We start from the raw sequence: 27,480 nt of genomic DNA, 5'->3' as shown, positions 1-27,480 counted from the left end.
CATATGAGCATCACAGAAATAGAAGGAAGGAAATATACCTTTGTTTCCCCCCTCTGGTATTTTGTGCCAGGTCCTTACTTAGTCCTCACAACAATCCTTAAATGTGGATGTTATCATCCTTCTTTTATGGAAGAGGAAAGTAGAAAACAGGAAAGGGATGCAATAATTGGCCCAAAGGTCACACAACTTGTAAATGATAGAATCAAGAGTTAAACTGAAATGTGTGTGAGCCCAAACTTCATGGTCTTTTTCCCATCCTGTTGTGGAAACCCAGGCACATCACATTTGATTAAGTGTTTAAGCTGATGGCCGGGCGCGGTGGCTCACATAATTCCAGCACTTTGGGAGGCCAAGGTGGGCGGATCACGAGGTCATGAGATCGAGACCATCCTGGCCAACATAGTGAAAGCCCTTCTCTACTAAAAATACTAAAAATTAGCTGGGCATGGTGGCGCATGTCTGTGGTCCCAGCTATTTGGGAGGCTGAGGCAGGAGAATCGCTTGAACCTGGGAGGTGGAGGTTGCAGTGAGCCAAGATCGTGCCACTGCACTCCAGCCTGGGCGACAAAGCGAGACTCCGCCTCAAAAAAAAAAAAAGTGTTTAAGCTGATGTTGGTGATTATTCTAGAACACCTCCATGCTCTCCACACCCCCATCCCAGAACATTTCACTCTCCCAGGCCACTCAAAAAAATAAACATAAAAATAAACAAACAAGCAAAGCAAACAAACACACCCCACAGTTTGGTAGACAAGAGAACCAATGAGCAGGGGGCACTGTGTGAAGTCATACAGCTGGTCAGTGATAGAGGTGAGACCAGAAGTGGGAGTCCACGTCCTTAGACTCCCTCTCCAGTGCTCTTCCCAGGCTGAGCTATAACCAGTCTTCCAGTCTTTTTTTTTTTTTTTAATTTTAAGAGACAAGGTCTCACTCTGCCATCCAGGTTGGAGTGAAGTGGTGTGATCACGGATCACTGCAGCCTTGACCTCCCAGTCTCAAGCAATCCTCCCATCCCAGTTTCACAAGTGGCTGGAATTACAGGGGTAAGCCACTGCACCCAGCTATCTCTCCCATTCTTAGAATCCTTCAGGAAAGGAAATCCCCCAGCCTTCCTGTTCTAATCTCTCTCAAATTGGTCCATTCCTTTCCAAGCCTCTGATGACTTTAAGTGAAATAACCTATATAAAGCCTATATTGGGCACCAAAAAATTTGTTATTCCTTTCTTCTACCTGAATGATTATTCTTTTACCTGAAAAATTATTTTATTGGGCACCCAAAAAATTATTATTCCTTTTTCTCACCTGAATGATGAATGATTGAAACAGACCACTAACTAGTCTGTCTCCTTGCTGACCCCCTAAAGTATCTGCTCTCCACTGCCAGGATAATCGTCTGACAGGGCAGCTCTGATCATGTCATTCTTCCTTTTTTTTTAAGACAGGGTCTTGCTCTGTCGCCCAGACTGCAGTCCAGTGGCAGGATCTTGACTCACTGCAACTTCCACCTCCCAGGCCCAAGCGATCTTCTCCCATCCTAGCCTCCTGAGAAGCTGGGACTACAGACGTGGTCGCCACCACACCTGGCTAATTTTTTGTCTTTTTGGTAGAGATGGGGTTTCACCACGTTGCCTAGGCTGATTTCAAACTCAAGCGATCTGCCCGCCCCAGCCTCCCAAAGTGCTAGGATTACAGCCGTGAGCCACCGCACCCTTTTATTCATGGGGGATGTGCGATGGCTGTAATATAAGAGCAGTGCCTGCACATCCCCCATGAATAAAAGTGACTTTGCTCTTTTGAATATTTTTATAATTTTTAATGTGCTCTACTGCATTTATGTGCATTCTGCTTTGGATTATCCCTACTAGTGACTAGAATAAAAATAATAGCTTTTATTTGTATAGGTATTTATAGCTACAAAGCACTTTTACAGACATTAGCCCACTAATCTTAAGAATAAGGCTGGCCATGGTGGCTCACGCCTGTAATCCCAACACTTTGGGAGGTCGAGGCGGGCGGATCACCAGAGGTCGGGAATTCCAGATCAGCCTGGCTAACACGGTGAAACCCTGTCTCTACTAAATATATAAAGTTAGCTGGGCATGGTGACGCGCGCCAGTAATCCCAGCTACTCAGGAGGCTGAGGCAGGAGAATCACTTGAACCCGGGAGGTGGAGGTTGCAGTGAGCTGGGATAGTGCCACTGCACTCCAGCCTGGGTGACAGAGTGAGACTCAGTCTCAAAAAACAAAACAAAACAAAACAAAAAGAATAAAGATGGCTGGGCACGGTGGCTCATGCCTGTAATTTCAGCATTTTGGGAGGCTGAGGCAGATGGATCACCTGAGGTAGGGAGTTCAAGAGTAGCCTGGCCAACATGGTGAAACCTCATCTCTACAAAAATACAAAAAGTAGCCGGGCATGAAGGCAGATGCCTGTAATCCCAGCTACTTGGGAGGCAGAGGTGGGAGAATTGCCTGATCCTGGAGGATGGAGGTTGCAATGACCCGAGATTGTTACTTAAAAGTTGTGTTGGTAACTGTGTTAATAAATAAATAAGAGGTAATCTTTTTTTGAGATGGAGTCTCACTCTGCTGCCCAGGCTGGAGTTCAGTGGCACAATCTCCGCTCACTGCAATCTCCACCTCCTGGATTCAAGCAATTATCCTGCCTCAGCCTCCAGAGTAGCTGGGATTACAGGCACATGCCACCAGGCCCAGTTAATTTTTGTATTTTCAGTAGAGACAGGGTTTCATTATGTTAGCCAGGCTGGTCTTGAACTCCTGACCTCAGGTGATTCGCCCTTCTCAGCCTCCCAAAGTGCTGGTACAGGCGTGAGCCACTGCGCCCAGCCTCTATGTTTGTTTTCTAAAGAGACAGGGTTTCACTCTGTTGCCCAGGCTGGAGTGCAGTGGTGCAATCATAGCTCACTGTAACCTCAAACTCCCCAGGTCAAGTGATCCTCCCACCTCAGCCTCTCAAGTAGCTAGGACTACAGGTGCGCACCACCATGTCTGGCTAATTTTTAAATTTTTGTATAGATAAATCTCGTTCCATTGCTCAAGATGAACATTCTTACTTTTATCATTTCAACATGTATCTACAAACACCTCATTACATACAAAACATTCCTTTCCACTAAGCCTTTAAACCGCATGGATTACCTCGTATTTATCTTTGTCTCCCCCAGGATACTTAGCACAATGTTTTACACGAAGTACATGCTCCAGTACAGAACTGTTAATACTGTGTTCTCACCGTGGTCTGACCAACCCAGAGGAGAAGAGTTAACAGCTCCTCATCATAGGATCAGAGGTTTGGAGGCTGTTTGAAGGCAAAATTGTAATGTATTTTTCCAAGTAGACACCCCATAGCATTTATCAGATTCTTAAGTTTAGAGATCTCCAAAATAATAAACACCACAGTTCTAGTTTCTATAATCTCTAGGAAATGCTGCCTAAGACTGTATATATTAAGACGCTGGGAAATGCTGCCTAAGACTGTATATATATAACTCTTGGGGCACCTTATCACAATCGATTCATATTGAGCTTATAGAATTACCCCACTCCATGAAGAAACTCATCCATTTACCTGCATTTTGGGTGGGAGGGGGGTGCAATGTGGTTCCCTCAAGGTCAGGGACCACACTCAATTCAAGGTTGTATTCCTAGAATTTAGCACAAACCTGCTATTGAGGAATAATAATTACAAGAACCATGAGCTGTTGAGTCACCATTTACATGCATCGGGCACTGCTCTAAGTAGTCCATTAATTAACTCATTTCATTTTACAACAAATTTTGTCTGGTATTATTATTTACCTCATCTTATGTATGAGGAAAGTGATGCACAGATAAACTAAATAACTTTTCCAAGGTCATACAGCTTGTAAGTGGTGGAGCCAGGCTTTGAACCCAAGTAATCTGGCTCCAAAGCCGTGCTCTTAACCATCTGCCGAACTTGCACTGCCCCTCATTTGATGAATCAGTGAACAAATGTAAGAATGAATGAGCAGAGGCACTGAAGATGTTTTTGCTGAATGAACAATCAACCAATCATTAACCCACCTTTTGTCTCTACCCTGTATAATCTATAGGATTATCATGAGAGTCCTTCTCAAACTTTCCTTGCGTTCAACTAGAGAATCTCTCCAAGTAATTCCCTATCTATCAGTACAGAATTCCTGTCAGTAACATTAAAAAGCTTGGTTTAATTCTTAGTGAACTACTCTTAGTGGACTAAGAACTATGAGTGAACTAAGTTTTCTCAGAACACCAAGCACTAGGCAAGGGTTTTACCTGTCCTCTTCACTGCTGTGCACGTAGAAGAGTGTCAGTGCACATTCAATGTACAATGGTGGAATGAATGCCCAAAAGATAAAATGCAAACTCCTTCAGTGGCTCTGGCGAGATTAAACTGCTTTCAGTTCACCTCGTTCACCACACTCCATTCCCCATCCTGCCCCAATTCCTACTCATTGTTCAAATCTCTGCAAACACTTAATTTCCTCCAAGAAGTCTGACCATCAAAAAGGCCCCACTTATGAGTTCACAAGGCAACCCATATTTCCCCTACTCAATGACTTAAAAGTACCTAAAGTCACTAGTAAACAATCAAGATGTTAGTCAAATTAATGAATAAATGAATGAGTTCCTTTTTAACATGATCTGATAGACTTAAACCCTTGTGATCCTATCGTCTTCCAGAAATGACTTTAAGAACCACTTGTGTCATTACTGGCTCTTGGGGAAGCTCCATCTCATTCAGGACTCGAGCCTCATGAACATTTTTTTTCTCACAGTCCCCTTCAGCATAGCACAGAAGGAACACAGGTTCTAGAGGTTTCCTGACCTAGACTCAAATTTTGGCTCCTCTCAAGTTAATTGTACAAACTCTTTATTATTATTATTATTTTCAGAGACAGGGTCTCTGTCACCCAGGCTAGAGTGAAACCTGGATGCAATCAAGAGTGGTGCAATTACAGCTCACTGCAGCCTCAAACTCCTGGGCTCAAAAGATCCTCCCACTTCAGCCTCCTGAGTAGCTGAGACCACAAGTGTGTGCCATCACACCCTAATTGTTTTTATTTTTATTTTTAGTAGAGACAAGGTCTTGCTATGTTGCCCAGGCTGGTCTCAAACTCCCGGGCTCAAGTGATCATCCCATGTCAGTCTCCCAAGTGCTGAGATTACAGCATAAGCCACTATTCCTGGCCCCTATCTTTTAATTAAAAAAAAAAAAAATCTGCCTCCGTAAAGTCTAGAGTGAAAATCTAATATCTCTGGCTACAAAGTTCTTCTCCCAGGATCCCAAAACAACCCATTTGCAAACCACCTCCCTTTTCTTGGTGAGAATTAAATCCACTCTACTGGTGCTCGCAGTCACATCAATTTCTTTCACTCTCTGGGAGACACACAGCATGGCGAGTCAGGAATGGGACAAACACTCTGCTTTCAGAAAATGAGGGCTCTTAGGGAGACGTCAATAGTTGAAGGGCTCCATCATTACTACTATCTGGGCTTTGGTTAGTTTATTACCTGAGACAAAAAGAACTCATACCTGATTTTTCTACCTGGCAAGGCAAACTGTAGTTTTTACTCAAAATGGAATCCTTTTGGCCCTCTACTCTTCTTCCCTCATCCTTATAACTTACGGTTTGCTGCAAAGGACGCCATCTAGTATGAGAGAAAGAGAGAAAGATGTGGCTGGAGAGAATGCTTCCACTCAAGCTTCTTCCTGGCGGGCTTGGCTTAGCGAGGCTTGAGGAATGAGCCATGTGTGTGAAACAACTCTCTAATACTAGGCACCCACCTCTGTGGTGGAACAGTGGCAGGAGTGACACAGTCATGATGGAAGGATAACAGTTTCCAAAGAGGCAAACAATCTTTGGCTTCTCTGAAATACTGTGAAGCCTCTGCTAGGTGAGACTTCCTACAGAGAGTTCTCAGGAAGAGGAAGGAGTGAATTGCTAAGGCTTCCTTCAGCCACAGGTCTTATTTCTGCTTCAGGACTACAGTGAACCTCTCTCTTCTTCCTTCTCTATACCCTGAGGGCCTCTGCTCCCCAAAGCACAAATGTCTTCTGATTCTTTAGTCTCCTTAACCAGGGTGATGATTTGGGGTGAGTGAATTCCATCCCAATGTCCCAGTGTTTTGGGGAAGTAAATTTCCCAAAGACAAAGCCACTAATTGGGTCGGCACGAAACTCCAAAGTGCTGCAGGATAGGTCCTTTCACAGGTCATGTTGTGATCTGCGGGGTAGGCGTTCAGTTCCAGCATTGCTACTAACTGCATGACCTTGAGAAAGTCACTTTTTCTCAGGGAAGTGATGGCCCAGGTCCTTTCCAGTTTTGATACTCTATGTGATCTTACAAAATGCAAGAACAAGCTGGGAGAGGTGGCTCATGCCCGTAATCCCAACACTTTGGGAGGCCGAGGTGGGAGGATCACTTGAGACCAGAAGTTCGAGATCAGTCTAGGCAACATAGTGAAATCCTGTCTCAACAGAAAAAGAAAAAAAAAAAGGCAAGAATAGTCCCTCAAGTTTCATTTTATAAAACAGATGCAAAATAAAGCAGATATGAAAATACCAAAACAAGAAATCTGCCTTAATTTCCCCAGGATCCTCCAAGTCCCAAACCTTCTATTAGTGTTGCTCAGAAGGCAGCAATATGACTTGATCAGATTATCCCACATCTCTTCCTTCCTTGGAAGGTAGACATAGAAATAAAAATGCATAGAAAAGCAGATGAGGCCCAGAAAAATTTATTATGCCTACATGCCCATGAGATGTCCCAGGCTGGTGATGTCTCATGGGCATTCAAGGAATCCATTAAGAATGAATTCTGAGGCTGGACATGGTGACTCACACCTGTAATCCTGGCCCTTTGGGAGGCTGAGGCAGGTGGATCACCTGAGGTCAGGAGTTCGAGACCAGCCTGGCCAACATGGTGAAACCCTGTCTCTACTAAAAATACAAAAAATTAGCCAGGCATGGTGGCACACGCCTATAATCCCAGCTACTCGGGAGGCTGAGGCACAAGAATCCCTTGAACCTGGGAGATGAAGGTTGCAGGGAGCCGAGATGACACCACTGCACTCCAGTCTGGGTGACAGGGTGAGACTCTGTCTCAAAAAAAAAAATGAATTCTGAGGCTGGACATAGTGGCTCATGCCTATAATCCTAACCCTTTGGGAGGCCAAGGCAGGAGGTTCCTTTGAGGCCAGGAGTTTGAGACCAGCCTGGGCAACATACTGAGACCCCATCTCTACAAAAACTTAAAAAATTAGCCACACGTAGTGGTGCATGCCTATAGTCCAAGCTACTCAGGGTGGGGACTGAGGTTGAAGGATCACTTGAGCCCACTGCACTCCAGCCTAGGCAACAGGGAGAGACCCTGTCTCAAGAACAAACAAAAAGAATGAACTCCACAATTTTGCTGTCCCTTTCTGTTCTCCCAAGACCCAATATCTCTCTGAGTAGCACTGAGGCTATGAACACAGGGTAAGGAGTGAGACTGCTTGCTTCAAATCCCACCTCTATCATTTACTAGCTGGCTGACATCAGTGAGTGTTAGCGATTACATTACTTGCCAGCTCAGCATTATCCTCTCTATAGGCAGTAGCCAGCCTTTGGAAGGTGTTTATCCCTCCTCAATTCCTACAAATATCATGAGGCATCCTTTCCTTCTCTCCCAGTTCCCATCCTGCCAACACTATTTAAAGAAAAATACCCAAGGAATACAGCAGTTACCTTGGTATTGTCACACTACTCTTTCCTTAGCAAGAAAGAAAAGGTCCCAAAACATTCCCTACTCCATGTGGCCCTCAGATCCCACCCTATCCCCATCCCTCACAGATCTCCCTCCCTTATGTGGGAGGCTAAACCCAGTAAGAATAATCATTTGTAAAGTACTCTGTAGTTTTCAGGGTACTTTTGCACACATGATTCTGTTTAGTTCTTGGTAAGCAGCATTTCATTATTAATCCTGTGAGCCATGGCTACTCCCCCACCTCCATTTTACAAATATACAAACTAAATCTTAGGTCCACAAATTGTCTGTGCTCACATAGCTAAAAAGAAAGTCACACGAAGACACTGTTTTCTCTACTACTTCACATTATGATGTCCAAGTTCACATCCTGGGAACATGAGGAGCCTGAACCTTATGGCTAGTTACAAGCCCCTAAAAGGAACAGAGACCTCATTTTTCTACCCACTGGTCCAGGCCAGGGCTATCCCAGCTGAAGCACCACAGACATGATATAGATGCAAAGCACCAGGCACAGGAGGAGTGGGGACACCACCAAGCGGGGACCAAAGGCCCACGAGGGTATAGAGTATCTGCCAGAGCATACTAGGTCATGACAAAGACCAAAGGCATTCCAGACCACCAAGGAAGTCCAAAGGAGCTCCCCCAGAAACAGCCCAAGTCCCCAGATAAACTGACCCTTCCTCACCCAGCACACCCCCTTGGCCCTTTCTCACTCATGCTTCCAGTGGAGAAGGAAATAGACAAGCAGCCAGGCCTGAGAGCTTGATCAGATTCAGCCATACACACTCAGCAGTAAGCTCAGAGCCATGGCAATCAAACCTCAGGCTCACCCAAAGGCCAAAGGAGAAGCAGCCACAGCCTGGGTCTAGGGCTCCAGCTCAGAGCCACCATCTCTTCAGACGCTGGCTGCCAAGCAGAGCTATAAAATGTGCCTCGACTTAATTTTTCCATGGACACAACCTCAAGATGGGCCAGCCAGACTCTGGAGGAGCTGGGATTCCAAAGGCTCACTGCCTCTCTGCTCTGGGATCGGCAGCTGGAGTTGGGGAGAGGGAATTATTTGGGGGTCGGCATTGCCACCCCCTGGGCCATTTCTCTTCCTAATATCTTCCCAAAGCCTGATGCAGCAACAGAGTAAGTTTTCATTCAGCACTGATTCAGGGTTGGAATTTAGTACAAATTGCTTACATCTGCCTGGCCATATCCCAAATAGGTAGTTTAGAGCAAGGAGGAGGGGCAGCATTGGCCCACTTCTTGGAGCCCGGGTAGCCGCCTGCTAAAGAATCTGGTGCCATGCTGGGACCAGCCAGCCCAGGGTACAAAACTCTCCAACAGAGTTGAGAAAAAACAGCCCAAGAGGGCTGCCAGAGACAATACAGCGATTCCATCCCAGGCATGATTGGAAGGGCTGGGGCGGGGAAGCTACGAAGACCCCAGAAGCGGGTGGAGATGGAGAAAAGGCAGGCCTGAAGGAGCAAGAGCAATGGCAGAAAACACACACACACACACACACACTTCAACATCAGCCAACTAGGGTGTGTGCACTAACCTCATACATTTGGTAACCTCTTCCCACAATCCAGAAGCCTGCCAAGCCCCTGGGCTCCCCACCCTACTCCACCCCACACCAGCTTGGCAGCCTTGCTTGTGCTTCCTGCTGCGATTGCTCCTCCAACATCAAAGTCACCGCTGTCGGGAGCTGAAAATGAGGGACAAGTATAGGCCAGGAGAGCAGCGCCTTCTCCCAGCACCGGCGAACTCAGGCCTGAGGGTCCCTCTCCCTCTTTCAAGCTTTCAGTCTCCTTTTGCTGCAGTATCCTTATAAGGGAGAATCCAATTCTACCCTCCGCCCGACTAAGAAACGTACACATTCCCCAGGCTAGATGCTGACTTCTCACCCAGTCCACAGAAGGCACTAACCCCATCACAGGACAGGTTTTGCTTTTTTTATTTCTTATCTTAAATAAACAAACCCCAAAGCCATTGACTGGTTCAGATCGCCCTGCAGCTGGGAGCCAGGAAGTGTGTTTAGCGAGAAGGGGGTGGAGACGCGGGTGCCTGGAGCCCCAGAGGCCCTGAAGCTGCTGGAGTGGAGTGGAGTGGGGTGAGGGGCAACCTGCTCTGCCCGGCGGGCAGGAGCTCAGGCTCCCACGGCGTCCGCCGCTCAGCCCGCCGCCAGGAACCCTCGGCTGCTTCCATTGTTGCACCTCCGCTGTTGCCATGTTGGAGGGAGAGCCCCCTGACCTCGGCTTCCTCCACTCTGGGGGCACTTTACAGACGCTGGGGCCGATGCAACCCGCAGGATGCGTGTCCTACCTGCGCTAGCTGCTGGCTCTGCTGCAACATCCGACGTGTCTTGTGCCTGGCGACGTGGGCTGCTCGCTCCGCGCCTCCCGGGCTCGCTCTGCGGCTCCAGGCGCCTCTTGCACCAGCGCGAGAGGAGCTGGCCGGCCGCACGCCGCCTGCTCCCGGGCCGCTCCCCTCTCCAGGCTCCGCACAGACCCTAGGCTCCAAGGGGCAGAGGGAGAGGCAGCAAAGGGCGCAAGGACCAGCTTGTGGGGGTGGGGAGGGGTGCTCTCCGCCGAGAGCGTGCGCGAGCTCGCAGAGTCAGGCCACCCCGGGTGAGACAATAGCGGGAGCAGCAGGCGAGAGAGGGGAAGCCATCTCCCGGACACCCGGCGCACTGCACGGCGACGCGACGCTCGGCCAGACCCTGCCTGGACAGGCAGGCACCAGGCTGCCGGCTCCAGCCGCAGCGCCGAATCCGCCGCGAGCCGGAGGGCGGGGCGGCTGCTGGAACCCGGGCCGCCCTTCGCCTCTCCCCTCCCCTTCCCCCTCCTCTTCTCTTCTCCTCTCCTCCTCTGCCCTCCGACTCCCGCCCCACTTGCCATTGCGTGGGGGAAGAGAAACGCGCTGGCGTCAAGTTGTGCTCTGCAACCCAAGAGCCGGGATTTCCACTCCCCACTTGGGTGAGGGTTTTTGCGGATGGTCGTTAGTTTCCCCTGCTGGAACCCCTTGGCTTTGGGTCAGAGGAAAGCGCAATCATTCTGCTAGAAATGACGGTGCTGAGGTCCAGTTATCCGTTTCAGGAATTTCTACCATAATTACGGTAGCGATGTTCGGGGGATCCCCTACCTTGAGGGTTAGGTTGGGGTAGAGAGAGGCTGTCTCCGGGCTTTACACGCTCAGTGTCATTCGTCTTTCTGTCTCCTTCCTTCCTCCCTTTCTGGAAGGGGAGTCTCGTTTGTTTTTGTATTCGCCCAGGTGGATCTTCCGAGCTGCGATCGAGGAAACAGCAGTCAACCTAAGTAGGGAGGGGAGATAGAGGATCCTCCAACCCAACTAGGGTAGTGAGAAAAAAAATTTAAAAAAAAAACAAACCTTTCATACAATATGTTATATTTAAATTTTCTACTCTAAATACCTTTCTTCCAGCAGTGGTGTCTGGAAGAATTTTCCTAAAGGCTCCACCCAAAAGAAACCATGAGTTGGCCAGCTCCTCGTTTGCATTTGGTTTGCATAGTACCAACGATCACTAATCTCAAAGTATATTTTCCTAAAAACGTGAATCGTGTTTTCCTCCACTGCCCTCATTTCTTCTTTCTTTCTCGACAGACTATGAAGATTAACACCTGGTCCTCAGCCTCTCAAGTAAAGCCATGATTAAATAAATTTGTTGTGCTTTTCTCTTGTTAACTTGTCTTTTGTTATAGAAGTGTCGGCTGTGACTCTTATGATGGGGAGGAAAGGGATCACTCCCGTTTCTGATCCTACAGTGCCTTCTGTACCCAATGCTTGTGACTTTCAGTAGTCCACTTCACCCTCTGAATATCAAGAATAGCGTCCTCACCTGTCACGCTTTCGTAATGATCAAAGGAGAGAATGTAGGTGAAACATCTTGATAATTAACTGAAGGCAGCTTGGTCTGCACATATGTCATAATGTATATGATGCTACTCCTGATCTCAGGAGCCACAGGGGTTAAAAAACGTGTCCGTGCACTTGTTCACCATACATATATTTATGACAGCTTACTCTGTGTCTGTCATCAGGTCAAGCTCAGGAGCCTGAGAGAACAGAGTGTTACAGGGGCCACTGGTGGTTCTTTTTTTTTTTTTTTTTTTTTTGAGACGGAGTCTCGCTCTGTCGCCCAGGCTGGAGTGCAGTGGCGTGATCTCGGCTCGCTGCAAGCTCTGCCTCCCGGGTTCACGCCATTCTTCTGGCTCAGCCTCTGGAGTAGCTGGGACTACAGGCGCCCGCCACTATGCCCAGCTAATTTTTTCTTTTTTTTTTTTTTTTTTTTGTATTTTTAGTAGAGACGGGGTTTCACCATGTTAGCCAGGATGGTCTCGATCTCCTGACCTTGTGTTCCACCCACCTCGGCCTCCCAAAGTGCTGGGATTACAGGCGTGAGCCACCGTGCCCGGCTACCACTGGTGGTTCTATGCTGCTAGGGTGAAAAGTCTGAAGGAAAGAACTAACAGGAAGTAGGCATGGGTAGCTGAGTGGAGGATCAGATCACAGGCTTTATCATGCATTTTGGTAAGGAAAAAATTGAATAAAGAGAAACCAGGGCATGCCAAAAAGTTTAGGTGCTGTAGGTGACAGAGAACCTGCTGTGCACAAATGGAGCTGGGAAGTAGTGTGACCAGAAAAAGACTTCCTGGCATATTATAGAGAAGGATTTGGAAGATGCACTGCATGTCTTCCATTTGCCCCTCCAGATCTTCCTGGCCCTCTGGCTTCCTAGACTGGGTTGGCCAATGGGAGCCATGGCTGAAGATTGAATAAGGAGGGAGGTCAGGGGAAACTGGATATTTATTCTTCAGGATTCCTCTCTTTGGGGTCACAGTGCACTGGCTGCCACCCTCAACCAAAGATCACAGCTTCCACGGGTGGTTCTCTCTCCCCTCCCTCTCTCTTTTGTTTTTCTTTTTTTCTTTTTCTTGAGACCGAGTCTCACTCTATTGCCCAGGCTGGAGTGCAGTGGCTTACTGCAACCTCTGCCTCCCGGGTTCAAGCGATTCTCCTGCCTCAGCCTCCTGAGTAGCTGGGACTACAGGCGCATGCCACCATGCCCGGCCAAATTTTTTTTGTATTTTTAGTAGAGACAGTGTTTCACTTTGTTAGCCAGGATGGTCTCAATCTCCTGACCTCATGATCCACCCTCCTCAGCCTCCCAAAGTGCTGGTATTACAGGCGTGAGCCACAGTGCCAGCCCCCTTCCTCTCTCTTGATTCAGGTAATCACTCCCCTCCTTTGACTTTTCGGGCCTGGGGGTGGAAACATTGATTTGCTACTGGCCCTAGTAGATTGTACACTATTTCTTGTGATTTTCCTGTACTCCGCCGACCCTTTATAAATTGTCTCCTTATTTTTTAACCTCTCCTCAAATTACCCCTCAAGTGCAGTGTGCCATTTGCTTTCTGCCAGGACCTAGTAACACAAGTCAGGAGTGCAGCCTGGGAGCTCAACAGAGAAACCATGGCTACGTTCCAGGTGGGAAATCAGGGAATCTCAAAACTGTGCCAGAGCTGTGGCAGTGGGGATGAAAAAAACGGAGCAGATACAAAAGATACTTATGAAGAGAAATCAATAGTATTTGATAAATATATAAAATGTAGGAAATTAGGGAAGAGGAGGACTCTGGAATTACTCCCCATTCGAAGCCTTAGAAATTGTTGGCAGGTGGTACCATTCCCTAAGTTAGGGACAATTAGTAAGACAGGGCCCAGGTGTTGGCAGAGAGATCTTGAGCTTAATTTTGAACATGTTGGGTTTGAGGTATCTGTGGAATGTCTAGATGGGGATGTCTAGTAGACAGCAAACTTATGAAACTAAACTCATATTGGGGTGTGGACAAGTGATAGCAGCTTTGGATTCTGTAGGTTATGAGTAGTCAGTGAAGTTATAAGCCTGTATGAGGTCGTCCAGATGGGCATAAGGAGGAAAGAAGAAACAACCAGAGAGGTAAGAGAAAAACTGGAGGCCACAGAGTGTCAGAAACTAGGGTGGGAGAATCTCAGAAGAGAACGACTGGATAACCAGTGCAGCAGGAACCTCCAGGAGGGTAGGCTGGAAAATGCCTCCAGTGGATTCTAGGCCTAATTCATTCCCTGATTCAAAGCTGGTGCTCAACAAATTATTGGTCACTAAGTGAATGAATGAACCTGGATCTAGAATAAAAGAGACATGCTTTTTCTAGAGGCTTGGCGATTTAAGACAAGGAGAAATATAAGGCAGTGGGTAGAGGGGAATGCAGGATCAAAGGGGAGACTTTTGTTTTTTCTTTTTAGGATAAGAAAGGCTTAAGCATGTTCATATGCTGAAGAGTAAGACCAAGGAGAGCGAGATCATGAATAGGAGGGAGTTGGGACCCAGGTATGTGGGGTGGAGCTGCCTCTGATATCTTTGAGAGGAAGGCTGTACAAAAGCAGAGGCATCTGTAGACTGGTAAAGAGACTAGAACTTGAGACTAGATGTTGAGAGGACTAGTTGCTGCCTTGTAGTCTCTAAGCAATCTGCTGAGAGAGAAAGGCTCAAGATGAGGTTAAAGGCTTAAAGAAAGTGGTTAAGGTTGCTGGGCACGGTGGCTCATGCCTATAATCCCAGAACTTTGGGAGGCCGAGGTGGACGCATCACCTAAGGTCGGGAGTTCCAGACTAGCCTGACCAACATGGAGAAACCCCGTCTCTACTAAAGATACAAAAATAGCTGGGCGTGGTGGCGCATGCCTGTAATACCAGCTACTCGGGAGGCTAAGGCAGGAGAATCGCTTGAACCAGGGAGGCAGAGGTTGCGGTGAGCCGAGATCACGCCATTGTACTCCAGGCTGGGCAACAAGAGTGAAACTCCATCTCAAAAAAAAAAAAGTGGTTAAGGTTAAAATAGAAAGGAATAAGGAATGAGAGTGGTAGCTCCAGAGAGAGGAGAGAGAGAGAGAATTGTCAGCAGAGTTGAAGATACAGCTGGCATTGGATACTCTAATATGTTGTGGCTATGAATAAAAACATCCGAATGTTTTCATCATTTTCTTCTGCAGCACTTGGAAGCCCAGGTGTAGAACATGAGGTCAGGTTTCCAAGATAGGTACAGTAGAGGCATAAAAGGAAAAGAGGGCTCCTGACAAAAGAGGAAGTCCTCAAGGACGGAAGTGAAGCTCAGCAAAGGCTGTGAATCTTCAAGAAGCGGGAGGAAAGGGACTGAGCTACCTCTAGTCTTATTCCCCTTCCAATCTTTTCTCAAGTAACCCAGCCAGGGTGATGTTTCCAAAGCAAACATCTGCTTCTCCTGCTTAAAATCAACTAACATGTAGGACATGGCATTTTTTGACTTTGGTTTTTAAACATCTGTATTCTCAGAGCCTAGAACAATGCCTGGCACTTGTGCTCACAAAATTTTTGGCAGATGAATTAATGCATGACTTTCTCTAACTCTTAAAGTCCAATCTCCTAAGGAAACTCTGAATTCTCTCACAGTCATCCCTTGCTTTTCATTCTAGCCTCAGAGAACAAGGACTTTGTCTTGTGCATCCCTGCATCTCCCAAACTGCACCCACCACATAGTATTCAATAAATATGTATTGAATGAATAGCCTCCCACATTCCAATGTAAACTTCATACTTGGGCCTTACGAAACTCCCTACAGTTCCTAGAATGCACAATATTCTCACCTAACGGCCCTTCCACACGGTTTCCTGGAAAGGGCCTCCTACCTTCAATCCCCACCTCTACCCGCTTCCTTTTATGCAGCTGTCTCTCTACATGGTAGGCAGAATAATGGCCTCCCAAAGGAGGAAATGTCCACTTCCTAATCCCTGGAACCAATGGCTGCATTATTTTACAAGGCAAAAGAATTTTACGGATGTGATTAAGTTAAGGCCCTTGGGAGTGGAAGATTAGCCTGGATTATCCAGGTGGGCCCAATCTAATTACGTCAGTCCTTAAAAGCTGCAAACCTTTCCTAGCTGAAGTCAGGGAGAGATGTGATGACGCAAGACTGGTTGGAAAAATGCAACATTGCTGGCTTGAAAGTTGAAGCATGGAGGTCCTGAGCTGGAAGGGGTGAATGGCCTCTAGAAACTGGAAAGGTCAAAAAACAGATCCTGCCCTAGAGCCTCCAGGAAGGAACATGACCCTGCAGATACTTGATTTTAGCCCAGTGAACCCCATGTTGGGCTTTTGATCTGCAGAACTGTAGGATAATAAATTTGTGTTCCTTTAATCCACTAAATTTGTGGTCATTTGTTACAGTAGCAATAACAAACTAATACATCCTACAACAAATTCTCTGCAAAGTTTCCCTAGAGTGCCTCCTAAGAGTGTCTAGACACACCCAATAGCTACTTGGATTATAACACTGATCATGGGTGTTATAATTGCTTGTCCACTTTTTTCTGAATTGGGGAGGGGACAGAAGAGGAGGGCAACGGACTGTAAGCTCCTTAAAGACAAGGAATCTCCATTATTTTTACCTTTGAATTTCTAGGCCTAATTCATTGCCTCATTCAAAGCTGGTGCTCAATAAATTCTTGGTCAATGAGTGAATGGATGAAAACCTGGATCTAGTTTACAGGAAGACAGAGTGACAGAGCCAGAAAATGAAAAGCTTGAGAGTCTAAGATTTCAGTGGTGACCGGGTGTGATGGCTCATGCCTGTAACCCTGGCACTATGGGAGGCCTAGGCTGGTGGATTGCTTGAGCCCAGGGGTTCAAGACCAGCCTGGGCAATATGGCAAAACCTCATCTCTACAAAAAACACAAAAAATTAGCTGGGCATGGTGGTGTGTACCTGTACTCCCAGCTACCCAGGAGGCTGAGGTGGGAGGATCACCTGAGTCCAGGAGGTCGAGGCTGCAGTGAGCCATGATGGTACAACTGCATGCCAACCTGGGCAACAGAGTTGAGGTCCTATCTTAAAAAAAAAAAAAGATTTCAGTGGTAATAATAAATAGATTACTGGTCAGGGAGCAAATGGCTGAAATCAATGGAAGGAGATGATGGTAGAATCTGTTTATCTGTGCTATATTCTCTCATAGGTCTGCTCTAGGCTAGGACTAAGCTGTAATACAACTCAAAACTAATATTTTGAAAGACAGTATTTATAACAATTTTATTTTAAAATCCTTCAGTAGGCTTTCTTCAAAAATATTCAAATATCTTTGAAAGATGATTGGATGTTAGAGATGGGGTGGGGTGCTCTGTAAATATTTTATGGATAGATTGACTTCTTCAATCCTTTGACTCTTACTGGCTTTGAAATCAGTCCTACTTCTTCCCTACACCTTTTCAATGATCCATGACATTTGAGGGCTGCATTGTTTAGGGAGTATTTATTCCAGTATCTGAGCTCTTGATGCTGTGTAAGATTCTTGGGCTCAGCCAGGCATGGTGGCTCATGCCTATAATTCCAACAGTTTGTGAGGCTGAAGCAGGAGGATCCCTTGAGCTAAGGGAGTACAAAAGTAGCCTGGGCAACATACCAAGACCCCATCTCTACGAAAACATTTTTAAAAAAAATTCACCAGGCATGGTGGTGCATGCCTGTAGTCCCAGCTACTCTGGAGGCAGAAGTGAGAGAATCACTTGAGCCAGGAGATTGAGGTCACAGTAAGCTATGATTGCAACACTGTCTCAAAACAAACAAACAAACAAAAACAACCTGTACTATACATCTTCTTAGTACCTTGTGATGGTGTCAGCTCCAAAGACTCTATGCACTATACTGTGACAATAGAAGACTGGGCCCCAGAGTAGGTAGCTAGGACTTGGTGTTGGTTTGGGGAACTCTGGGAAGGAAGGGTCCACAACTTTCCCCCTCTGTGCCTAGCTCACTGCTGTGGAAACAGTGGGTAATCAGATTGATGGTGATTTTTTTCAAAGGCAGTAAGTCTGATGAGAAGGAGGGTAAAAAACATCCCTTTAAAAATTATTATAGTAGGGATCAACAAAATGAAAAGGCAACATACAGAAAGGGAGAAAATATTTGCAAACCATATATCTGATGAGGGATTAACATACAAAATATATAAGGAACTCATAAAACTCAATAGCAAAACAAAACAAAAACAAATAACCAGAATTTTGTTTGAATGTGCAAAGGACTTCAATCAACATTTTCCCAGAGAAGACATACAAATGACCCACAGGTATATGAAAAGGTGCTTGACATCATTAATCATCAGAGAAGTGTAAGGCAAAACCATAACGAGATATCACCTCACACCTGGTAGTGTGGCTACTCTCAAAAAGTCAAAAGATTACAAGTGATGTCGAGGGTGTGGAGAAAAGGGATCTTTGTACACTGTTGGTGGGAATGTAAACTGGTACAGCCATATGGAAAACAGTATGGAGGTTCCTTTAAAATATTAAAAATAGAACTACTGTAAGAACCAGCAATCCCACTTCTGGGAATATATCCAAAGGAAATGAAATCAGTATGTTAAAGAGAGATCTGTGCCTCCATGTTCATCGCAGCATTATTCACAATTGACAAGATGTGGAATCAGCAGAAGTATCTGTCTACAGGTGACTGGATAAAAAAAATGGGGTCCGGGTGCGGTGGCTCATGCCTGTTATCCCAGCACTTTGGGAGGCCGAGGTGGGCAGATCACCTGAGGTCAGGAGTTCAAGACTAGCCTGGCCAAAATGATGATGAAACCCTGTCTCATTAAAAATACAAAAATTAGCTGGGCGTGGTGGCAGGCGCCTGTAGTCCCAGTTGCTTGGGAAGCTGAGGCAGGAAAATCACTTGAAACCAGGAGGCAGAGGATGAAGTTGCAGTGAGCTGAGACCATGCCACTGCACTCCAGCCTGGGCAACAAGGGTGAAACTCCGTCTAAAGAAAAAAAAAAAGAAACAAAGAAAGAAAATGTGATACATAAGGAAATCCTGCCATTTGCGACAACATGGACAAATCTGGAGGACTTTATGCTAAGTGAAATAAGCTAGAAACAGAAAGACAAATACTATATTATTTCACTTATATGTGGAATCCAAAAAAGTTAAACTCATAGATACAGCAGAATGATTACCATGGGGCTGGCAGGTGAGGGAAACGAATAGATCTTGATCAAAGAGTACAAATTTTCAGTTGTAAGATGAATAAATTTTGGGGATCTAACATACAGTACAGTGACTATAGTTATTAATAATTTATGGTGTACTTGAAATTTGCTAAGAGTGTAATCTCAAGTGTTCTCACCACACCACACGCACACACTTTAAAAATAATGGGAGAAATTAAATTTAAGAAGTAGGAGAATCACCAAATATATAGAATCTGTGAGTTTAGTCTGCCCTCTAGTGGGAAAATTAAGTTCAACAGTCTGCATAAAGAAGCTTCAAGAAGCACTCCAGGAAGATTTTATGCTAAAGTACAAGATGGCACTTGTAGTGTTTTTGATGCAACATAAATGAAGCAAACAGATTCATTTCATGCTATTTCGGGTGGACTTTGCAATGTTAACAAGCCGATCTTTCAATAGCTCACCATTGCCTGTAGGATAAAATCGTTTGCCTTAGCCTGATGGAAGTGTAGTCTCCAATGTGACCTTACTCCTCTCTATCTCCTTCTGCTCCAACAAGATTAAGTTATTCCCCATTCTCTAAATACACCTTGCAGTCCCCACATTCCTTCCAGATTTCCTGTTTTCCTCCCTACTGTGCCTAGCTCACTGCTGTGGAAGCAGTGGGTAATGAGTAAGCAAATTTTTGATTGATTAATCCCATTCAGTTTAATTTTAAACAGCAGGTTTTGTTATCCCGGAAGAAAGGGAGTGTGATGTAACAAAGCCTTGGGGAGGAAAAAACTTGAAGACCCCTTTATCTATTCTTGCCCTTTTAAGGAGGCCTGGATAGACACCATTTCCCTTCCTTAAAATTTAAGTGTTATAATTTATTTCCACATCTCATTCATAGAAACAGTTCTAGCAGTTTTTCCTTATCTAACACAGTGGGTGCTGAAAAAAATATGTCTAAATAAATAAATGTCTGTGTTTTGCTCATTACCATTTCTTCAGTACACCTCTAACATTGTTTAAACTGTTTTACTGTTTAACTTGTTTAAACTGTTTAAACTGAAATATGATCATGCAGTTTCCCTGCTGAAAACTCAAGGGCCCAGCCACCCTTATTTTATAAACCCTGCTTTCCTGTCCATCTTCATCTGCCGCCACTCCACTTTATGTTGAAATTGTTTGTTTCTGTGTGTGTCTTCTTTCCTAGACTGTCAGCAGGACCCATGTCCTACTCATCTCAGACTCTAGGGCTAGCGCATAGCCTAACCTGTAATAGACGATCAGTAAATGTTTGTTGAATTAAATCACTCCATTCTGGCAAATTTTGAGTCTGTTCCTTCTAATCTTATTCACAATGGAAAAAAGTAACAGAATGGTAAAACTTTAGAATTACAAGTTATCTCGAGGCCATCTAATCAATTTCCCTTGTTTTATAAATGTGGAAACCCAGGCCTGCTCAGGATCACACAGTTTGTTGGTCTTTGTTCTGTAAGAATCAGACAATTGTAGGAAAGAAAAATTCCTCCAACTGAGGCTGAGCTATTTTGTTGTTCATTGTGTTCAGAAGCCACTAGTTCCCAGAAACTAAAATAAATTCCCTTATCAGTATTTGAAATTTCATAATCTTGTGTTCCACACCCCATGTGTCAGGGTTGATGAAATTTGATTTTAGGTGGCTGGGCGCAGTGGCTCATGCCTGTAATCTCAGCACTTTTGGAGGCCGAGGCGGGTGGATCACCTGAGGTACGGAGTTCGAAACCAGCCTGGCTAACATGGTGAAACCCCATTTCTACTAAAAATACAAAAATTTAGCCAGGCGTGGTGGCTCGTGCCTATAATCCCAGCTACTCGGGAGGCTGAGGCAGGAGAATCGCTTGAACCGAAGTAGTGGAGATTGCAGTGAGCCGAGGTCACTCCATTGTACTCCAGCTTGGACAACAAGAGCGAGACTCCGTCTCAAAGAAAAAGAAAAGAAAAGAAACTGATTTTAGGAAAAACTAGGCTGATCTGGAGATTTGTATTCTTAATACTCTATGTTGCTCCCACTGGTGCACACTGCTTTGGGAGGATTCATCTTATGAGATTGTCTTGAAAACTGCAACTTGAGGCCGGTGCGGTGGTTCACACCTGTAATCCCAGCACTTTGGGAGGCAGAGGCAGGCGGATCACCTGAGGTCAGGAGTTCAAGACCAGCCTGGCCAACATGGTGAAACCCCATCTCTACTAAAAAAATTCAAAAATATTAGCCGGGCGTGGTGGCAGGCGCCTGTAATCCCAGCTACTCGGGAGGCTGAGGCAGGAGAATTGCTTGAACTTGGGAGGCAAAGGTTGCAGTGAGCCGACATCCTGCCACTCCACTCCAGCCTTGGCGACTGAGTAAGACTCCGACTCAAAAAAAAAAAAAAAAAAGAAAAGAAAAGAAAACGGCAACTTGCCTGAAAGGGGAGGAAAGCCAAAATTCAATCTAAATTAAAGGTCTAAACTCCTTTTCCCGCAATCTTAATTCAGACCTTTCCACAATCACGTCTATTTTCTTATAGTATTAGCTCCTCTGTGCATGAATCAAAAGTGTCTTTCCTTCTTTTTTGCTAAGTAATACTTATCTAACAACTACATCATCTGATGAATGGAAATGTATTTTTCATTAATGGGAGAGATGTTGTAATCTAGTTTGGTAGAATAATTAAAATTAAGAGATCTTATCAGAGAAGTGCTAAATAGAAGGCAGAAGTATAATAAAAAGAGGTTGCTCCTTGGCACAGCTGCAAAGATTGAAAGAAAAAAAAAGAAGAAAGGAAGGAAGGAAAGAGAGGTTGTAACCCCATGTCTAAATTTTGAATATTCATCTTGGTTGCCCATTTTTCTGTCATTTACTACCATTAATTTCCTTTTAGAGAGTTTAGTAAATACTGGTAACTTATCAAACATGAAACAGCTGAAGAACACATGTTCTTCATGGAACATGTGTGAATGGAACAAAAAGAAAAGGAAAGGAAAATATTTGTTTTGCTTTATCTTGCTAAAACAAAAAACAAAAAAAAAACCCCTTTAATTCTAATTAAAACCTAAATGTAGCTACTTAAAAGGAAGCAGGCCGGGCGCGGTGGCTCACGCCTATAATCCCAGCACTTTGGAAGGCCAAGGTGGGCGGATCATGAGGTCAAGAAATCGAGACCGTCCTGGCCAACATGATGAAACTCCGTCTTTTCCAAAAATACAAAAATTAGCTGGGAGTGGTAGCGCGCGCCTGTAGTCTCAGCTACTCGGGAGGCTGAGGCAGGAGACTCACTTGAACCCGGGAGGCGGAGGTTGCAATGAGCCGAGATCGCGCTACTGCACTCCAGCCTGGCGACAGAGTAAGACGACACCATCTCAAAACTGAAAAAAAAAAAAAAAAAAAAAAAAAAAAAAAAAAAAAAAAAAAAAATAGCAACCTATATGAAGTGAACAGAAACAGTTTTTATTCGGGAGCGCCCGGATAGCTCAGTCGGTAGAGCATCAGACTTTTAATCTGAGGGTCCAGGGTTCAAGTCCCTGTTCGGGCGTTGTGCTTTTCGTCACTTTAAGCTGCTAAATCCCATCAAGTCCCACGTGTGGACATCGTAAACCCTTACATTTCAAGTTGAATTCAAATCATTTTTCACTGGTTTCAGAATATGCTAGATAGACGTGTTCTCAGGGAGGAAAAAAAATGACTGAAAAGTCATTTAATTTCCTGGCGAGTATCGAGGTCTGGCACAGTGGTTTCCCAGAAAAATATTTGTTTTTTGATGGCTCATAATTGAGAAAGGAAGAAAAAAACTTAAAAGCAAGCACCTTGTGCTCTCACCACAAAAAGAGGTATGCGAGGTAATGCATAACCTTATCAGTTTGATTTAATCATTCGACAATATATACGTATTTCAGAACATGGTGTTATACACCATAATGTATACAATTTGTATTTGTCCATTGAGGAAAAAGGAACAACACGCCCGAACAGGGACTTGAACCCTGGACCCTCAGATTAAAAGTCTGATGCTCTACCGACTGAGCTATCCGGGCTCCCGTAGATAACTGGTTCTTCTGCCATTTCTTACATAAGAATGAGGACCCTTGAGTGATTGCATCATCCACGCTGTGAGACTGCTTTAACGCCATTCAGAAAGTTCGTGATTCGTGCGTAAAAGGAAAAACAGAAGGCCCAAATTCTGCGCCTTTCACCAGCATCACCAGCTAATTTAGAATTGCGAGATATTTATGCGCCTAGTAAGCATGATTAGGTAGGCTTTTTTATTTGTAATTAAATAGGTTCAGGATTAAAAGAATGGCGAGGTGTCACTTTTGAAGTGCTGTAATAACCTTCGATCTATTTTACCATTGATAACAGAATGGGCATCAGTGCTGAAACCTATCCAATAATAGAAAAAAATGAATCTGTCTAAGAGACTATGAATATGCTGTTCTGAAGCTATCGGGTTGCACTGTGCGGTATAAAGTGAGAGAAAGGAAGGATGGTGAGGTTATCCAATAGGTCGCCTGAAAGCATCCAAGTTGTTTTTTTGTTTTTGTTTTTGTTTTTTTTGAGACGGAGCCTCCCTCTGTCGCCCAGGCTGGCGTGCAATGGCACGATCTCTCGGCTCACTGCAACCTCCACCTCCCGGGTTCAAGCAATTCTCCTGCCTCAGCCTCCCGAGTAGCTGGGATTACAGGCGCCTGCCACCATGCCCAGCTAATTTTTGTATTTTTAGTAGAGACTGGGTTTCATCGTGTTGGCCAATCTGGTCTCGAATTCCTGACCTCCGGTGATTCTCCCGGCGCATCCAAGTAATTTTAAGGGGCGCAAACTCTGGAGGAGTTCACCAGCAGCGACCTTGGGGGTAGAAGCCCTACTAAGCTAGAGAGACAGGAAAACTGAACATGGCATTGAAGAGAGATTGTTTTGATCTTGGCATTGGAGGTTCTTCCCTTCCGTAGCCATCAGTAATTTGAGCACTGCCCTTTGCTATGGAGCTGGTGTTGAGAATGACCACGGTAGAGCTTTGAGAGTGGGACAGTAAAGGTCTTTGTTAGCTGATGTTACTTCACCTTAATTCCATCCTTAACCTATTTCGGGGTGATTGCTCTGGTCCAGCAATTCCACTTTTAGGAATTTGTCCTGAAGAAATAATCAGAGGTGACCGGGCGCGGTGGCTCACGCCTGTAATCCCAGCACTTTGGGAGGCCCAGGAGGGTGGATCACGAGGTCAGGAGTTCGAGACCAGCCTGATCGACATGGTGAAACCCCGTCTCTACTAAAAAATACAAAAAAGTTAGCCGGGCGTGGTGGCGCACTCCTGTAATCCCATCTACTCAGGAGGCTGAGTCAGGAGAATCGCTTGAAGCTGGGAGGCGGAGGTTGCAGTGAGCCAAGATAACACCACTGCACTCCAGCCTGGGCGACAGGGAGAGACTCTGTCTCAAAAAAAAAAAAAAAAAAAAAGAAGAATCAGGGGTGTACAAAAAGATCTGACTACAGGAGAGATCGTCACGGCATTTTAATCAGAAACGAGAAAAATAGCTACATAAATTATGGTACGGCCTTAATTATTATGCAGCCATTAATAATCATGTTTCGGAAGAATAGGATTTGGGAAAAAAATAGAAAACATTTTTAAGTTAGGAAACATTTCAAATCAATAGGGTTTTGTTTGTTTTGTATTTTCAAGAAAAGGGTGCATATATGTGCACTGAAAAACAAAGGATAAAAAAAGACAACAAACAAAGGATAAATGCTTATACAAAACCTGGGTTCTGAAGTTAGGTGCTCTGTTTGACTCCTGACTACCATTGTGTAACCTTGAGCAAGCTATTTCTCTGTGTGTCAGGACAATAGGATGACTGTGAGATTTAAATAATATAGTATATAGACATTGTTTGCAATAGTGTCTGACATGTAATAAGCATTCATGGAGGCACGTAAAGATTTAATGGCAAAGATGTAACAAGAACAGATCCTATGGATCCTGCTCTTTCAACCTTCTGTGACACCATTCACCTTTCAACAAAGAATTAACATATTTGATTGAAGTGGAACGAGATGTATAAAGCTGATTTTTAAGGCTGGGCGCGGTATCCTAGCACTTTGGGAGGCCGAGATGGGAGAACTGCTTGAGGCCAGGAGTTCAAGAGCAGCCTAGACAACATAGCGAGACCTGCCCCCTCCTGCCGCCACCTCCCCCCACATAATCAATCAATAAACTGGGCGTGGTGGCACCTGGCTGTGATTCCTGCTACTGGAGAGGCTGAGGTGGGAGGATCGCTGTTGCCCAGGAGTTCAAGATCAGCTTGGGCAATGTGGTGAAACTCCCTCTCTACAAAAAAATACAAAAATTAAAAACTAGCCGGGTGTGGTGGCATGAGCCTATAGTTCCAGCTACTTAGGAGGCTGAGGTGGGAGAATCGCTTGGGCCCAGGAGGTGGAGACTGCAGTGAGCCAGGATGGAGCCACTGTGCTCCAGTCAGGGCACTGTATGTTGGATCTGCATGTTACAACATGCCCTAAGTGTGAAAAGCAAATCTTTCTAGCTGGCCCTAAGTGTGAAAAGCAAATCTTTCTAGCTGGCCCTTTGGACCCTTGAAAAAAGAAAAACAAATCTTTGGAACTTTTAGAAGAAAATATATGAGAGTATCTTTATGACCCAGAGATGGGGAAGAATCTCTTACATAATAAATTTTTAAAAAGCACAAAACATAAGAAAATTAACAAATTTTATTTCATTAAAAATTGTTAATCAAAGACAACATTTAAAAAGTGAAAAGCTACATACATGAAGTCATTATTTATAACATATATAACAAGGAGGATTAATATCCAGATTATATGGAAAACTCCTACAAATCAATAAGTAAAAGACAAGCCTACCGTGGTGGCTCACGCCTATTATCCCAGCACTTTGGGAGGCCGAGGTGGGTGGATCACCTGAGGTCAGGAGATCAAGACCAACCTGGCTAACACAGTGAAACCCCGTCTCTACTAAAAATACAAAAAATTAGCCAGGCATGGTGGCGGGCACCTGTAGTACCAGCTACTTGGGAGGCTGAGGCAGAAGAATTGCTTGAACCCAGGAGGCAGAGGTTGCAGTGAGCCGAGATTGTGCCACTGCACTCTAGCCTGGGCGACAGAGCAAGACTCTGTCTCAAAAAAGAAAAAAAAAGTAAAAGACAATCCCATAGAAAAATGGGCAAAAGGTCTGATTAGGCAATTCATATATAGGAACCTTAAGTCAGCGGGGTGTGGTGGCTCATGCCTGTAATTCTAGCACTTTGGGAGGCCGAGGCAGGCAGATCACAAGGTCAGGAGATTGAGACCATCCTGGCTAACACGGTGAAACCCCATCTCTACTAAAAATACAAAAAATTAGCCAGGCGTCATGGCGGGTGCCTATAGTCCCAGCTGCTCAGGAGGCTGAGGCAGGAGAATGGCGTGAATTCAGGAGGCAGAGTTTGCAGTGAGCCAAGATCTCGCCACTGCACTCCAGCCTGGGTGACAGAGCGAGACTCTGTCTCAAAAAAAAAAAAAAAAAAGGAACCTTAAGTCGATAAATATGAAAAAGTGCTCAACCTTACTAATTATCATGGACCTATAAAACAAACCACCATGAGAAACCATTTTGCATCTATCAGATTGTTTTTTATAATTTGAAAATGCCAAGTACTGGCAAACATATGCAGCAAGATAATTCTTTTTTTTGAGACAGAGTCTCACTCTGTCACCAGGCTGGAGTGCAGTGGCGGGATCTCAGCTCACTGCAACCTCCGCCTCCCGGGTTCAAGCGATTCTCTTGCCTCAGCCTCCCGAGTAGCTGGGACTACAGGCACGCACCACCATGCCCAGCTAATTTTTGTATTTTTAGTATAGACAGGGTTTCACCGTGTTGGCCAGGCTGGTCTCAAACTCCTGACCTCAGGTGATCCGCCCGCCTCGGCCTCCCAAAGTGCTGGGATTATAGGCGTGAACCACTGCACCTGGCCAAGGTAATTCTTATACACATCTGTCAGGAGTGAGTATTTTTCTGTGATCACTTTGGAGAGCACTTTGGCATGGTCTAATAGGGGGGACAACATATATAGTCTGTGACTCAATAATTTCCTCTAGAGTACACACGGAGATAAGCATGAGAATGATAACAGCATTGTTTGCAACGGCAAACAATTGAATAATGCCTAAGTATTTATTAAAGGAGGAGATGAATAAAAATTGTGGTGCATCCGTTACTATTATGGGCTGAATGTGTCCCTCTCAAACATCATGTTGAACACCATCCCCAGTACTTCAGAATGGGAATGTATTTGGAGACAGGGCCTTTAAAGAGGTGATTAAGGTAAAATGAGGTCACATGGATGGGCCCAATATGATTAGTGTCCTCATAAGAAGAGGGGATTAGGATATAGAAAACATACAGACAATGGGCAACCACACAAGGACACAGTGAAAAGACAGGCTGCACTCCAGCCTGGCAACAGAGGGGAACTCCACCTCAAAAACAAAACAAAACAAAGCAAAACAACCACAAACAAAAAATTAGCTGGGCGTCCTGATGGGTGCCACCTGTAGGATTACAAGATTATACCTATAATCCTAACACTTTGGGAGGCCAAGTGGGGAGGATCACTTGAGGCCAGGAGTTCAAGACCAGATTGGGCAACATAGTAAGACCCTGTGTCTATT

The 27,480-nt window shown here is 45.1% G+C and overlaps 1 protein-coding gene and 2 non-coding genes across 5 annotated transcripts in view; 1 reads left to right on the top strand and 2 right to left on the bottom strand.

Annotated features, from left to right (window-relative positions):
• The window catches only part of PIK3C2B (phosphatidylinositol-4-phosphate 3-kinase catalytic subunit type 2 beta), a 78,358-nt gene extending 66,924 nt beyond the window's left edge, over nucleotides 1-11,434 (bottom strand). Inside the window, exons 1-2 of one of the 3 annotated variants that reach the window (XM_055109324.2) lie at nucleotides 10,090-11,434; nucleotides 5,653-6,493 (exon numbers count right to left, since the gene is read on the bottom strand). The gene's annotated coding sequence lies outside the window, so the exon portion shown is untranslated. Of the gene's footprint in view, nucleotides 1-5,652; nucleotides 6,897-10,089 lie in introns of those variants that run through there. The other 2 variants (XM_008976576.4, XM_063597701.1) reach the window with 2 other exon arrangements.
• Nucleotides 11,435-22,263: 10,829 nt separating this feature from the next.
• Nucleotides 22,264-22,336, top strand: TRNAK-UUU (transfer RNA lysine (anticodon UUU)). Its single transcript has one exon. It is a non-coding gene; the product is annotated as a tRNA-Lys (tRNA).
• Nucleotides 22,337-22,762: 426 nt separating this feature from the next.
• TRNAK-UUU (transfer RNA lysine (anticodon UUU)) lies at nucleotides 22,763-22,835 on the bottom strand. The gene has a single exon. It is a non-coding gene; the product is annotated as a tRNA-Lys (tRNA).
• Between the last annotated feature and the right edge of the window lie 4,645 nt (nucleotides 22,836-27,480).

This window comes from Pan paniscus, chromosome 1 (assembly GCF_029289425.2).
Source record: "Pan paniscus chromosome 1, NHGRI_mPanPan1-v2.0_pri, whole genome shotgun sequence".
Taxonomy (NCBI): Eukaryota; Metazoa; Chordata; class Mammalia; order Primates; family Hominidae; genus Pan; species Pan paniscus.
The sequence above is the reverse complement of the archived record's forward strand: the minus strand, read 5'-3'. Positions and strand labels throughout refer to the sequence as shown.